Source organism: Tamandua tetradactyla, chromosome 20 (genome assembly GCF_023851605.1).
Source record: "Tamandua tetradactyla isolate mTamTet1 chromosome 20, mTamTet1.pri, whole genome shotgun sequence".
In the NCBI taxonomy this organism is placed as follows: Eukaryota; Metazoa; Chordata; class Mammalia; order Pilosa; family Myrmecophagidae; genus Tamandua; species Tamandua tetradactyla.
The window spans coordinates 61,124,609-61,139,087 of NC_135346.1; the positions used below are offsets into that span (position 1 = coordinate 61,124,609).

General features: G+C 38.9%; 1 protein-coding gene and 1 pseudogene across 19 annotated transcripts in view; both read left to right on the forward strand.

The window, feature by feature from the left end:
* The window catches only part of LOC143664209 (olfactory receptor 14C36-like), a 52,825-nt gene that overhangs the window by 13,491 nt on the left and 24,855 nt on the right, over positions 1-14,479 (forward strand). The window lies entirely within an intron of this gene.
* LOC143664651 (juxtaposed with another zinc finger protein 1 pseudogene) lies at positions 8,607-10,091 on the forward strand (annotated as a pseudogene).

Here is a 14,479-nt window from a genome sequence, read left to right on the forward strand (position 1 = left end):
TAAAGCCTGTTTTTATTCTGTAGTATAACATATGTACAAAGCAAAGAAATAAAAAAAAATGGTTTTCAAAGTATTCTTCAGCTAGTAGTTACAAGACAGGTCCTAGAGTTTGTCATGGGCTACATAGGATCCTCTCATATTTTTCCTTCCAGAATAAAGGAAGGTAGAGGGCTTAAATATTTTTTATCATCACAATTGACTTTTATTCCTTCTTTTTTGTGAAAAATAACTTATGTACGGAAGAGCTATGAATTTCAAAACACATCACCACAACTTGTTGTAGAACATATTTCAGAGTTTGACATGGGTGACAATTCCACAATTTTAGGTTTTTACTTCCAACTACTCTAAAATACTGAAGATTAAAAGAGAGATCACTTTAATGACTCAACATTCATATTCATTGATTAAGTCTTATCTTCTCTGTATAACTCCACCATCACCTTTGATCTTTCCATCCCTCTCTTTAGGGGGTTTGGACTATGGCCACTTTCAATTTTTCATATTGGAAGGGTCTGTCACTAGTATGGGTTAGAGAGATGGGACTATCTGATGTTCTGGAGAGTCTGGGCTAGGTTTCTGAACTTATCTGGACCAGAGGTCTTTCTGGAGGTTGTAGGTTTCTGGAAAGTTACTCTAGTGCATGGAATCCTTGTGGAATCTTCTATATTGCCCTATGTGGTTTTTGGATTGGCTGGAATGGTCCTGGTTGGGGCTTGGCAGGTTATGATAAGTAGCAAGTTGACAAAGCCTTTTGAGGCACAAAAGCATTTGATTTTGAGGAGTTCCCATTTATCTATTTTTTCATTTGTTGCTAGTGCTTTCAGTGTAAAGTGTAGGAAGATACCTTCAATTACTAGATCTTGAAGATGTTCCCCTACGTTTTCTTGTAGAAGCTTCATGGTCCTAGATTTTATACTTACGTGTTTGACCCACTTAGAGTTAATTTCTACATAGGGTGTAAGGTGAGGGTCCTCTTTTGTTCTTTTGGCTATCGATATCCAGTTTTTCCATGCCCACTTATTGAAATGCCTATTTTGTCCCAGTTCAGTGGATTTGGGGCTCTTGTTGAAGGTCAGTTGACTATAGATTTTGTAGTTCATATTTGTGCTCTCCATTTGATTCCATTCATCAATTACTTCTTTGTGCAATACCGTTATGTTTTGACCACTATGGCTTTATAGTAAGTTTAAAAATGATGAAGTGTTAATCTTCCCAGTATGTTATTCTTTTTTTAAGGATGAGTTTAGCTATTTGGGGATTCTTTCCAGATGAATTTGGTAACTAGCTTTTCCATGTCTTCAAAATAGGTCATTGAATGCTAGGGGACCAAGATGGTGGCTTAGTAATGTGCGCGCGTTTTAGTTCATCCTCCAGAGCAACTACTAAATAACCACAAAAAGTACAGAACACTCCTGGAGCCACGACAGTGACTAGACACACAGCGTACCCCAGTCTGGACCAGCTGGACTGGCTGCGAGTCTCCGGAACAGTGAGTTCCCCAAGCTGTGCGCAGTTCCCCACGCTGCGCCGGCTGGCCCCTGGCGCCCCTCCCCCACAGGCGGCTTCCCAGAGGGAAAGGAAAGAAACTCTAACAGTAGCAGAGACTGAGTCCAACCAAACACCAATAGTGGCATTAATAAACAAATTCTGACTACTAAAATTAGGCCCCCAGCTCAGACGAAACTGATCAAGGCGGAGGTCGCGTATTGCACTAACCGAAAAAAAGGAAAAGGGATGAAACAGAGCCTTCTGTGGCTGTTTCTGTGGAGGCTTGGCTGCCTCTGGATTCAGCGGCAGGATTACGCAGGCCGCAACTGCCCCAAGCATACGCAGAAACAGGCTGCTTTCAGGGCTATCTCCCGCCTGAACCTTCCCCAGGAGGGGTGAAACGCAACTCAGGTGGAATCCCTCTCTCAAGGAATTCAGACCCCAGGGCTTCGCAATTTGAAGCCATTAAAACCAGCCTACAACCTTTCCTCTGTCTCCACCATGCCCCCAGCAGGGAGAGCCTTCCAAAGTTAAAGGAGCCACAACATCTTTTGCTGGTGGGACTCACAGACAGACAAGTGCCACATACTGGGCAGGATAAGAAAAACAGAGCCCAGAGACTTCACAGGAAAGTCTTTCAACCTGCTGGGTCTCACACTCAGGGAAAACTGACACAGGTGATTCCTTACCCCTGAAAGGAGGCCATTTAAGTCCGTGAAGACCCAGCTGGAGTCTGTAATACCTATGTAGACCCTCCTAAGGGTAGGGAGGGAAAAGGCACCTTACAAGCAGGAAAAGAAAGAAGAAAACAAAAACTGAAAAATTACCCTCTGTTAAACAAAACTTAAGCTAGAGGCCCAGAAAAAGCTGGACTGAAAGTCAAAGAACAGATAGACAACAAACTCATCTAGCAAGAAAACCCTAGGTAAGATAAGTGAAAGCAATCTCCAGAATAAACTAATTAAGGTAATTAAATGTACAGACACCAGCAAAAAATAACAAATCACACTAGGAAAATTGAAGATATGGCCCAGTCAATGGAACAAACCAACATTTCAAATGAGATACAGGAGCTGAGACAACTAATTCTGAATATATGAACAGAAATGGAAAACCTCTTCAAAAACCAAATCAGTCAATTGAGGGAGGACATGAAGAAGGCAAGGAATGAACAAAAAGAAGAAATGGAAAGTCTGAAAAAACAAATCACAGAACTTATGGGAATGAAAGATACAGTAGAAGAGATGAAAAACAATGGAAACCTACAATGGTAGATTGCAAGAGACAGAGGTTAGAATTAGTGAACTGGAGGATGGAACATCTGAAATCCAAAAGGAAACAGAAACTATAGGGAAAAGAATGGAGAAATACGAGCAGGGACGCAGGGAATTGAATGATAATATGAAGTGCACAAATATACGTGTTGTGGGTGTCCCAGAAGGAGAAGAGAAGGGAAAAGGAGGAGAAAAACTAATGGAAGAAATTATCACTGAAAATTTCCCAACTCTTATGAAAGACCTAAAACTACAGATCCAAGAAGTGCAGTGCACCCCAAAGAGAATAGATCCAAATAGACGTTCTCCAAGACACTTACTAGTTAGAATGTCAGAGGTCAAAGAGAAAGAGAGGATCTTGAAAGCAGCAAGAGAAAAACAATCCATCACATACAAGGGAAACCCAATAAGACTATGTGTAGATTTCTCAGCAGAAACCACGGAGGCAAGAAGACAGTGGGATGATATATTTAAATTACTAAAAGAGAAAAACTGCCAACCAAGAATTCTATATCCAGCAAAATTGTCCTTCAAAAATGAGGGAGAAATTAAAACATTTTCAGACAAAAAGTCACTGAGAGAATTTGTGACCAAGAGACCAGCTCTGCAAGAAATAATAAAGGGAGCTCTAGAGACAGCTATGAAAAGACAGAAGAGAGAGGTGTGGAGAAGAGTGTAGAAAGAAGGAAAGAAGGATATATAAAATACAAAAGGTAAAATGGCAGAGAAAAGTACTACCCAAACAGTAATGACACTAAATGTTAATGGCTGAACTCCCCAATCAAAAGACATAGACTGGCAGAATGGATTAAAAAACAGGATCCTTCTATATGCTGTCTACAGGAAACACATCTTAGACCCAAAGATAAACATAGGTTGAAAGTGAAAGGTTGGGAAAAGATATTTCATGCAAATAACAACCAGAAAAGAGCAGGAGTAGCTATACTAATATCCAACAAATTAGACTTCAAATGTAAAACAGTTAAAAGAGACAAAGAAGGATACTATCTACTAATAAAAGGAACAATTCAACAAGAAGACATAACAATCATAAATATTTATGCACCGAACCAGAATGCCCCAAAATACGTGAGGCATACACTGCAAATACTGAAAAGGGAAATAGACACATCTACCATAATAGTTGGAGACTTCAATTCCCCACTCTCATCAATGGACAGAACATCTAGACAGAGGATCAATAAAGAAACAGAGAGTTTGAATATTACAATAAATGAGCTAGACTTAACAGACATTTATAGGACATTACACCCCACAACAGCAGGATACACCTTTTTCTCAAGTGCTCATGGATCATTCTCAAAGATAGACCATATGCTGGGTCACAAAGCAAGTCTCAACAAATTTAAAAAGATTGAAATCATACACAACACTTTCTCAGATCATAAAGGAATGAAGTTGGAAATCAATAATAGGCAGAGTGCCAGGAAATTCACAAATACGTGGAGGCTCAACAACACACTCTTAAACAACCAGTGGGTCAAGGAAGAAATTACAAGAGACATTAGTAAATATCTCGAGGCTAATGAAAATGAAAACACAACTTATCAAAACCTATGGGTTGCAGCAAAGGCAGTGCTAAGAGGGGAATTTATTGCCCTAAATGTCTATATCAAAAAAGAATAAAGGACAAAAATTCGGGAATTAACTGTCCACTTGGAAGAACTGGAGAAAGAACAGCAAACTAACCCCAAAGCAAGCAAAAGGAAAGAAATAACAAAGATTAGAGCAGAAATAAATGAAATTGAGAACATGAAAACAATAGAGAAAATCAATAAGACCAGAAGTTGGTTCTATGAGAAAATCAATAAGATTGATGGGCCCTTAGCAAGATTGACAAAAAGAAGAAGAGAGAGGACGCAAATAAATAAGATCAGAAATGGAAGAGCAGACATAATCACTGACCTCACAGAAATAAAGGAGGTAATAACAGGATACTATGAACAACTTTATGCTAATAAATGCAACAATGTAGATGAAATGGACAAGTTCCTAGAAAGGCATGAACAACCAACTTTGACTCAAGAAGAAATAGATGACCTCAACAAACCAATCACAAGTAAAGAAATTGAATCAGTCATTCAAAGTAGGTCATAGGAATCTTGATTGGTACTGCATTGTGCAGGGACTGTCTTTCCATCTGCTTAGCTCTTCTTTGATTTCTTTTAGCAACATTACGCTATTTTCTAACTGGAAGTCCTTTATTTTCCTAGTTAAGTTCATTCCTAGGTACTTCATTTAGTTGTTATTTTCAGTGGGATTTTTTCCCTTAATTGAATCCTCAGGTTGTTGCTTGTGTATAGAAATGTAACTGATTTTTTTCACTTTACTATTATCTCCTGCCACCTTACTGAGTTTGTTTGTTAGCTCAAGTACTTTTGTTGTACATTTCTCAAGACTTTTCAAGCATAGTAACATGTCATCTGCAAATAAAGAAAGTTTTACTTCTTTATTTCCAATTTGGATGCATTTTATTTGATTTTCTTGCCTGATTGCTCTAGGTAGAACTTATAGTACAGTGCTGAATAATTGTGGTGACAGAGGGCATCCTTGTCTTGTTTATAATCTTAGAGGGAAAGCTTTCAGTCTCTCTCCACTGAATACAGTACTGGCTATTGATTTGTCATATAGTCTCTTTATCATATTGAGGAACTTATCTTTGATTCCTACCTTTTGAAGTGTGTTTATTGGAAGAGGAATTTGAATTTTTTTGAATGTGTTTTCAGCATCAATTGAGATGGTCATGTGATTTTTCCCTTTCGATTTGTTAATGTGTTTTATAGCATTAAATTGATTTTCTTGTGTTGAACCATCTTTGCACTCCTGGTATAACCCCACTTGGACATGGTGTGGAATACTTTTAATGTGTTGTTGGATTCAGTTTGCTAGTATTTTGTTGAGGATTTTCACACCTGTGTTCTTTAGGGAGATTAGCCTGTAGTTTTTCTTTCTTATAGCATCTTTGCCTGGTTTTGGTGTTAAAGTGATCTTAGCTTCAAAAACTGAATTAGGTAGTGTTCCTTTTCACTGAATTTCTTGGAAGAATTTGAGCAGAATTTCTGTTAATTTTTTCTTTGGCATGTTTGATAAAATTCCCCTGTGAAACCATTTGGCCCTGGTCTTTTCTTTGTAGGAAGGTTTTTGATGACTGAGTGAATCTCTTTACTTGTGACTGGTTTGTTGACATATTTGATTTCTCTTTGAGTCAGGGTAGCCTGTTAGTACGTGTTTAGAAATTTGTCCCTTTCATCTAAGTTGTCTGCTTTGTTGGCATAGAGTTGTTCATAGTATCCTCTTATGATTTTTTTTTGTTTAATTTCTTCAGGTTGTTGGTGGGTGGGGTAATGCTGCATGTGTGGGGGTAGGGGCTGGGGTGTAAGGGTCTACTGGTCCATGCAGGAATGTGTAGTTGCCTGGTGGCAGGGAGGATAAGTCTCTGAGTCTGTGTGGGTCTCAGGGGCAGGGCTGTGGTGTGTGCTGGTCTGCCGGGTGGGGTCCTGGTATGCATCTGCACAGAGGTTTCAGCAGGTGGTGGGGGTGTGGCAGGCAGGTAGTGGTGGGGTGGATGGCGGACAGGGTTGCAGGACTGTATAGCCTGGGTATGAATGTGATCGCCTGTGGCCTGGATGTGTTGGTGACCACCTGTAGGTGGCACTGAGGGGGAGGTGGGAGTTGAGGGGCTAGGCATTGGGGGATTCAGACTGTACACTTAAGCAGGCGAGTTGGGTTGGCCTGTGGTAGGTGTGCATGCACTCACAGGTGGGTGTGAAGTGGGGTGGAGGTGCTTAGAGCACTGTGGGGTGGGCAGGTGATGGGGTTCAGGTGCGTGGGGTGTGGGGCGCATCATGGCTCAGGGCCAGGGACTGTGTGCTTGAAGAACCCGGCTTAGCTTTCTTCTTAGTTTCCATCTCCCAGTCCATGCACTCCCGAGGACTCTGGGCCTCTGTTTAGAAAGGGACACATTAGGCTGTTTGCACTAGCTAGATGATCTCTGGTTCTCTGTGTCTCAGTTCTTCAGCTTTTGCAAACTGGTCCTCCCTATGTGGTGTAGAGGTACCCTCCCAGTCACAGCCTGGAGTCACTGTCCCAGTTGCCTTCTTGTCCCTTCTCTAGGTGGGGTGAATTCAAACTATTGTATTCCACCATCTTCCTGGAACTCCTATATTGTAGGATTTTGTGTTGTTGGATACGTGACTTTCTGCATTTATCAAACCTATAAACTATACAGAAAAAGTGTGAACTCTATTTTAACCTATGGGTTGTATCAACATTGTTTCATTAATTGTAAGATAATAATAAGATAAAATCCATGGGGTTAGTGATTGTATATGGAACTCTATTTCTGTGCACTTTTCTTTAAACCTAAAGTTGCAGAAAAATGTAGTTTTTAGTAAATAGATGAAAAGATTACTATCCATCCATCTCACAGGAACTTAGAGCACATAGGGCTCCACAGTCGGTTATCCAGAGATTCTGCTCAGTCCATATCCAGAATGAATGAGTGAATGAATAGACATGGGCTAGAAGTAGAAAAATAACTACCTTTGCTTTCTCAAAAATGGCTCTGATTATTGAGTACTTCTAGTGATTGAAACATTTTCTAATCTAAATGAGTTTTTAAGTAATACTACCAGTAACTCTGGTTGTGTTCATTCTGAAAATTTTCAAGTGTTATTCATAACTTTATTCTGTTTAGGGAGCTTCCAACTACTTCGTACTGCCCTCTGATTATTCCAGAAAAGCCTATTAAAAGTGACAGTACTTTCTGCACAATGGTCTTGAACACCCACCTGAACCTTTGTTCTGTTTGTTTTTCCTGCTGGGCTGTAAAGCCTCTCTCTGGGGCTGAACTCTAAGCATCACTGAAGGATGTGAACTTGATCCCTGTCCCAGTCCCACTAGGCAGCTCTACAAAGGTGGCAGGGCCAGCCCTGCCCAGAGGTCAGGGTCACTGGGGTGGCATCCTACCCACATCTCTCACTCATGGTCTCTCTGCACGATGGTCGTGTCAATCTGTGTGATCAGCCACGTGCCCAGGACACAGCTGGCGAGCAGCCTGCAGAAGCAGACACCCAGGCCCAGCTGCACATTGTAGAAAAGCAGATAGTGGTTGAAGTTATGGAATGATTTCCTGTAATTGGAGTGTGATAACGAGGCTGGGCAGGTGTGTTCTGGAGATCCCAGACCCAGGATCAATTTCTACGTATTGCATGCCCCAGCTGGGCATTTCCAAATTCCCAACTTACCACCTGCTCACATGGCTTCTATTGCCTCTAGGATAAACTCAAAATTTCCAACCCTCATATCCGAGGTGCTCTCTGCCCAGACCTTTCTGGCCTTGTCATCCTGTGCCCCTCCCTGACATTCACTGCCTCAGGCCCACATGTGGCAGCCACATTGGTTCACTCATCTTCCCCTTAGGGTGCTCTGCCCTTTTGTGGCTTCCAGCCTTCACCCATGCTTGGGCTGCCACTAGCCATGCCCTTCTCTCCTCTCTGCCCTTATATCCCACCCATCCAGTGACCTTCAGCTGAAATGCCCCACCTGCTGATAAATCCATCACTCCTTACTCTCTGCCTCTTCTTTTCTGTTATTTATGTTTCTTTTCTAAGTGTTTTTGACCCTCTGGATTCTACTGTATTTCTCAGTGTATGCATCTGTCTTCTCTAGTGGACTCAAAGCTTCCCAAAGGCAGGTCGTGTAGGGATTATTTCTGGACTCCAGGAGCCCATGCTGTTTTCTCAATAATTAGGGCATAGGGAACATTTGAGAGGATTGATTTACCCAGGTTTTGGTTGGGTGTTAAGGAGAGGAAGTATCTGGAAAAGCTTTAATCAAATGGTTATGTAAGGGAAGACTGAATGGAAGAGAGAGGGCTTAAATGTGGATCCATAAATGATTTCGAAACAAGTCATGAGAGGAGAAACTCAGGAGACATGGCTTTCTTCTGTGATGCTGATACAGATCCATGTGTTTTAGAAAAATGAGAATTACAACAGCCAGCCCATGTTGCCCTCAGACCCGAGACCAGGAGTCCGTGAAGAAGATTCAGTCAAAGCACTTGCTGACCCTGTGCAGCTCTGTGTCTCGAGGGTCCATTCCTCTGCACCGCAGCAGTGCAAGCCTTCTCCCTGCGGGACCCCACCCAACACCCTCTCCTCCACATTCTGCAGCAACACTCCACAGGCAGTGAAGACGATGAGGAAGAGGTGGGCCGTGAGGAGTTGGGCCGGGGTGGTTTCCAGACTACCGTGTGAGCTCCATCAGCTCCACGTGCATGCATGGGGGAAGGAGAAGTCTATTGCCAGCCCAGTCCCTGGATGTACAAAGAGATATGATAAAGTGAATGGCATAAACTAACATGCTAAGAATGGCACAGAATGCTGATTTGTGTCTGCAAACCATTCAAATGTCGTTGTGGGAAGAGTTACAGCACAGCTCAGGGCCTGTGGCACCACACAGTCAATTTTCATCCCCCAGTGTCGGCTGAGAGTATCAGGAAGATGCAGCAATGACATGCTGGTCATAACTGGGCCAAGAAATCCTCACCAGCAGCTGCTGATTTTGAAACCAGCTGCCTTGTTCTCCCCTATTTGGGAAGCATTTGGCATCCCATTAAAGAAAGAGAATTAAATGCGTGCTTTACATTTTCATGTAATTTTGGAATAATGTCGTTTTGTAGTTATATTTCTATACATTTGCAAATGTAATCATCATACCCGTTTTTGGTACTTTGTTATAAATTGCTAAACAAAAAACTCTAGGTCCTTCAGCACATCCCCCCCCCCCCCCCAGAAAAAATGAAGTTAAGGGCCTGTTGCATATTGTTTAATTGTATTGCAGTGATATCAACTGGAAACAGTTGCTTAGGGAAGGAGGTTCTGTCACTAAGATTTGTTTTTAAAAGATTGTAATGTGAGGGTGCATGGGTGGTTCAGTGGTAGAATGCTCGTCTTTCATGGAGGACCTGGGTTACATTCCTGGACCATGTCCCCTGTCCCCCCAAAAATGATTGTAATGTGATTGAAGTTCTTCAACACAGAACTCACCTATGTTCAAAACAAAGATAATACTCAATATCAAATTGGTTACCATGCCTTACATAATGAAGTTAGTGTTTGTGAGTAAAAAGATATAGATAATGGAAATATAAATTAGAAAGAATGTTTAACATAATACGATAAATATTTAAATAAGAAACATAAAAGAAATGCTGTGTTTTACATTTTCTTGCAAAACCTTTTTCCCTTCAAGATGTCCAAAATCTTTCCATCTGAGATACAAAAACTCAAAAATGGACAGCACAATACTACCTAATTGTAATGTAATTATGTTAAAACACTGAATGAAGCTGCATCTGAGCTATAGTTTTTTTTATGGTTTTTTTGTTTGTTTTTTATTTTTATTTTTCTCTATATTATCATTTTATTTCTTTTTCTGTTGTCTTGCTACTTCTTTTTCTAAATCGATGCAAATGTACTAAGAAATGATGATCATACATCTACGTGATGATATTAAGAATTACTGATTGCATATGTAGAATGGAATGATTTCTAAATGTTGTGTTAGTTAATTTTTTTTAATTATAAAAAAAAGACTACAAATTAAAAAAAAAAAAAAAGATGTCCAAAATCTTCCCATCTGACAATCATTTTAATGGTATAGTGGCAATTTTTTATGACAGTCTATTTAGTTCACTCGTTACACATTCATTGAGTGCCTGATGAGTACAGTGGATTCAATTAATGCCAATCGATGTTTGTGGTCTAAGATACCAGTTTAGTGAAATACTTTTCCTGGAGATGTTAGGAAACACTTTAAAACTTTGTGCATGATATTTAGTTATACCTTCATCGTAACATGACCTTTTAAAGCCCTTTGTAGTTTTGTATTGCCAACAGATTTAATGTTTTATGTGTTGCCAACTCTTGCAATGACTGCTCTAACAAACTTGGGGTTTGCAAATAAGAAAATGCTAAGCATGTTTCAGAGGAACAGTTTTGTTCAGACCCTTATTGACTCTTTTTTGTGCACATTGCATTAAGACTTATTTTTTAAAAGGTACCTTCTCACTGTATATCTTCATTCCCATTGGGAATTTCTGTTTAACTTTATAAAACATTTTGCTGCAATGTGAATTTGAGCCTTATTGACAATTAAGTTCTTCTGGCCGCATTTGGTTAAAGAAAAGAGTGACTAATATGACCTGTTAGAGTAACCCGTACCTTCAGGACAATTCCTGAAATTTCTCACTGACAATATCATTATGCCTTGAGTGTTCTTTTCCCCCTAGTGCTTTTCCTTAAACATGAGAGTTTGTCAATTGCTTAATTATGCAACAAAATTGCTTTGAGATAGCCAACTTACCACACAAACAAACCTGGTGAAATTGCTTATAAAATAACTTATAAAATTGCTTAGAAAATAACTTTCTTCCCATGTTCATATTTGATGAAAAGACTTAGCTGGAAAGTGGTTGTCCTCCCACTCAATTTTTCAGACATTTTGAAAGGACAGTTCTGTCAACCAGATGGGTAAGCTTCTATATTCATCATAAGTTGCAGCTCTGTCATAATGGGAGATTTAAGCATATTTAAAAGGGCACTGCCCTCTAAAAATTTCCTCATATCTCTAAGGAATGGTATTGATTCTGAATATACAGTGTTATCCTTTATGCTTAAAGAATGATTCACACATGAGAAGCAACTAGTTAATGCATTAAGAGGATTTATCTATTTCTTATCTCCTTACAATTGACCAGAAAAAATGTTTTTAGGTCAGCAAATATTATTTAGCTTTGCTCCTTATGGTGCAAGAAACTGCAGGGTAGACCAGTAGTTCAATAGCTAAACAGTCATAAAATTGTCATAGTACATGTTAAATTTCTTGAAACTATAAAATTCCAATTTCTGTTTACTTATTCATTGTGACAGCATATGCAAGTAATAATAGGAATATTTTGCGATACCGTGTATAATATATGCATTGTATTGTGTCTGTGAAAACTGTGTTTAAAATTGTATTTTCATGTTTTGTTGGAGACAGAGTACATTAAGTTTGAAGTTACAGAGGTTTGTTTTAGAACTGAAGGCAATTTAATGAATCAGAATTTTAATCAAGAAAAGCTGCTTATAAACATAAGTGAAATCACACTTGAAATACGCTGCCTAGACCCCTGCCCCCAAAAGGAAAAATAACTAAGTCACTTTGGATGAGTGAATCTTTCAGCTTCTGCTGTGTCAGCCGGGCTCATCTTCAGCTGCAGGGAGAAGGTGGCCACAGTCCACACCTGCAGGACCATGAGAGCTGTGATGGCAGATACAGTGAGGCTGAAACACAGGGTGGGACAAATCCGAGGTCATCTACTGTGCCAGTAGAAAGCTATGATGCACCGGAGAAATTCCAAGGCCTTAATGCTCATTCAGAATTGCTGAGTAGGACCTTTCTGATTGTTTCCATGGAGATGTGACCCAATCTTTTATGATCTCTGTTGTTTCTTCAGGGTCTGTGGTCATGTACCCCTTCTCATTTCTGATTTTGTTTATCGGCATTGTCTCTCTTTTTTAATTTGTCAGTGTTGCTAGTGGCCAATCAATTTTATTTGAATTTCTCAAAGAACCAACTTTTGGTTTTATTGATTGTTTTTTTTCCTGTTGTTCTTTTGTTCTCCCATTCATTTAACTCTGCTTTTATCCTTGTTATTTCTCTTCTTCTATTTGCTGTGAGGCTGATTTGCTGTTCTTTCTCCTGTTCCTACAGGTGAACCATTAACTCCTAATGTTTTGCTCTTTCTTGCTTTTTAACATAGACATTTAGGGCACTAAATTTCCCTGTCAGCACAGCCTTTTCCAATCCCATAAGTTCTGATAAGGTGTATTCTCATTTTCATTCATCTCCAGATAGCTACTGATTTCTCTACTAATTTCTTCTTTGACCCACTGGCTGTTTAAGAATATGTTATTTAATCTCCATATATTTGTAAATGTTCTCATTCTTTGGTGATTATTGAGATCCAGCTATATTCCGTTGTGATCAGAGAAGGTAGTTTGAATAATTTCAGTGTTTTTAAATTTATAAAGACCTGTTTTGTGCCCAAGCGTATGATTTATCTGGAGAATGTTATATAAGCACTAGAGAAGAATGTGCATTCTTGTGGTTTAGGGTGCAATGACACATATATATATATATGTCTGTTAGGTCTGATTCATTTATCAAATTGTTTAATTCCTCCTTTTCCTTGTTGATCTTCTGTCTGATTGTTATGTGTATAGAAAGAGTGGTGTACTGAAGTCTCCTACTATTATTGTTGAAATATCTATCTCTCCCTTCAGTTTTGCCAATGTCTGTCTCATGAACTTTGGAGCTTCGTGTTTGGGAGCATAAACATTTATGATTGTTATATCTTCTTAGTGAATTGTCTCTTTAATTAATGTATAGCATCCTTCTTTGTCTTTTATGATGTCCTTACATTTAAAGTCTATTTTGTCTGATATTAATATAGCTACTTGAATTAGTTAGAGTTCTCTAGAGAAGCAGAATCACCAGGAATTCTTCATAAATATAAAATTTATAAACGTGTCTCATGTAACCATGGGAATGTAGAGTCCAAAATCTGTAGGGCAGGCTGTGAAGCTGATGATTCCAATGGAAGTTCTGGATGAACTCCACAGGATAGGCTCACTGGCTGAATCAGGAAGAGAGCCTGTCTTTCTGATTCCTCCTTAAAAGGCTTTCTGAGATTAGATTAAGCATCACTCATTAAAGAAGGCACTCCCCTTGGCTGATTACAAATAGAATGAGCTGTGGATGTACCTCACATGATCATGTTTTAATTTTATGAAATGTCCTCATAGCAAAAGACAGGCCAGATCTTCCCCAACCAGATAAAGAGGTGCCACTACCTGATCATGTTGATATGTGAACCTGACCATGATACTGCTCCTGCTTTCTTTTGGTTGCAACTCATGTGGACAATATTTTTCTATCATTTCACCTTCAGTGTATTTGTATCCTTGTGTTTATGATGAGTCTCTTATAAGCAGCATATTGCTGGATTATATTTCTTTTTTTTTTTTTATTAATTAAAAAAAAGAATTAACAAAACAATTAGAAATCATTCCAATCTACATGTACATTCAGTAATTCTTAATAACATCACATAGTTGCATATTCATCATTTCTTAGTACATTTGCATCAATTTAGAAAAAGAAATAAAAAGACAACAGAATAAGAATTAAAACAATAATAGAAAGAAAAAAAAAAAAAACAAAAACAAAAAACCTATACCTCACATGCAGCTTCATTCAGTGTTTTAACATAATTGCATTACAATTGGGTAGTATTGTGCTGTCCATTTCTGAGTTTTTATATCCAGTCCCGTTGTACAGTCTGTATCCCTTCATCTCCAATTATCCCTTCTCTTTTTTTTTTTTTTTAATTAACGGAAAAAAAGAAATTAACCCAACATTTAGAGATCATACCATTCTACACATGCAATCATTAATTCTTAACATCATCACATAGATGCATGATCATCATTTCTTAGTACATTTGCATTGGTTTAGAAGAACTAGCAACATAACCGAAAAAAGATATAGAATGATAATATAGAGAAAAAAATAAAAGTAATAATAGTAAAATCAAAACAAAACAAAACAAAACAAAACAAAAACCTATAGCTCAGATGCAGCTT